The sequence below is a fragment of the Pristiophorus japonicus genome, chromosome 10 (assembly GCF_044704955.1).
Source record: "Pristiophorus japonicus isolate sPriJap1 chromosome 10, sPriJap1.hap1, whole genome shotgun sequence".
Classification (NCBI taxonomy): domain Eukaryota; kingdom Metazoa; phylum Chordata; class Chondrichthyes; family Pristiophoridae; genus Pristiophorus; species Pristiophorus japonicus.
In genome coordinates, this window is record NC_091986.1 from 151,134,183 (window position 1) to 151,135,850 (window position 1,668).

At 45.6% G+C, this 1,668-nt stretch overlaps 1 pseudogene; it reads left to right on the forward strand.

Moving 5' to 3' along the window:
* Window positions 1-1,148: 1,148 nt before the first annotated feature.
* On the forward strand, window positions 1,149-1,391 carry LOC139275438 (U2 spliceosomal RNA; annotated as a pseudogene).
* Window positions 1,392-1,668: the final 277 nt, after the last annotated feature.

A 1,668-nucleotide genomic window follows, 5' to 3' on the forward strand; every position in this document is an offset into this window, starting at 1 on the left:
AAGCTGAGGGGAGACCTCATTGAGGTGTACACAATTTTGAGGGGCCTGGATATAGTGGATAGCAAGGGCCTATTTCTCTTGGTGGAGGGGTCAATTACATAGACATAGAAACATAGACATAGACATAGAAAATAGGTGCAGGAGTAGGCCATTCGGCCCTTCTAGCCTGCACCGCCATTCAATGAGTTCATGGCTGAACATGTAACTTCAGTACCCAATTCCTGCTTTCTCGCCATACCCCTTGATCCCCCTAGTAGTAAGGACTACATCTAACTCCATAGAAACATTACGAAGGGGCATAGGTTTAAGGCGGTTGGTGGAAGGTTTAAAGGGGATATAAGGGGAAGCTTCTTCACGCAGACGGTTGTGGGGGTCTGGAACTAACTGCCTGGAAAGGTGGTAGAGGCAGAAACCCTCACCACATTTAAAAGGTGCTTGGATAGACACTTGAAATGCCATGACTTTCAGGATTACGGACCTAGAGCTGGTAAGTGGGATTAGATTGGATAACCTCTTGTTAGCTAGCGCAGATACAATGGTAAGTACTTTAGGGAATCTAATACGGCCAGAGTGATCTCCTGGACTAGTTTCGATCACCTGGATGTGTCGGAGAGAAATTTTTCCAGATTTCTTTTCCCCTATTGGCCTGGGTTATTATCTGTTTTTTTGCCTCTCCCAGGAGATCGCATGGCTCCAGGTGGGGTGGAGTGTAAAGTGTTGCAATACATGGGGTATCACAGTTGTGTGGGGTGGACTGTTTGGGCTGGATGCTCTTTACCTGTCCGCCATTGTTCATTGCTCATAGGTTTATATGTAACCTTCAGGGCTGCTGACCGAGGACCCTGCGGCTCTTTGTCGGCCGGCGCGAACACGATGGGCCGAAATGGCCTTCTTCTGCATTGTGACTTTCGATGTTTCTATGTTTCTATTCCAATCTAATGCCTGTGTTTTTGCACTAACTTTTTTTCTTTCTATTTGGACTTAAAATGTTATCATATTACATAGAATTACATACATAGAATATACAGCATAGAAATAGGGCATTCAGTCCAACTAGCCCAGACCGCATATGCTTATCTAGCCTCCCCTTAAATGGATCTATACTATTCACTTCAACCATTCCCTGTGGTAACGAGTTCCACATTCTCACCACTCTCTGGGTCGGCCTTTTGGCTAAGATCATGCGTAACTGACCTGACAGGGGAGTAACCATGACCCCAAAGTGGTTCTCCCTGGATCAGGAAGGTGGTTCTCCTATGCTTTTTGGAAATAGGAGGTGGGTGGGGTGGATTGACCCATCCACCTCCACAGAGGTGTGTGGGGTTGCTGACCCATCCACCTCCATGGCACGAACCTGGTATTGCAGTACTTCCAGGAACGGTGCAGTGGCTCTCGGTCTTTTGGCTAAGAGCATTGGCGCAGAGTGATCCTTGATGTGTGCAAGGTGACCTCTGGCGTTTGTGATTTGACAAAGAATTGGAAAGATTGGCTACGAATTTTAAAAAAAAAAGAAGTTTCTTCTGAATTTCCTATCGGATATTATGATATGGTAACCATTTCCTAAGCAGAAAGCAGAGGAAAATGAACCTCAGTGTTTCTGTATTCATCCTGACCATACCCTTCATAATTTTAAAATGCTGTACTAAATCTCCTCTCTGCCTCAGTGAA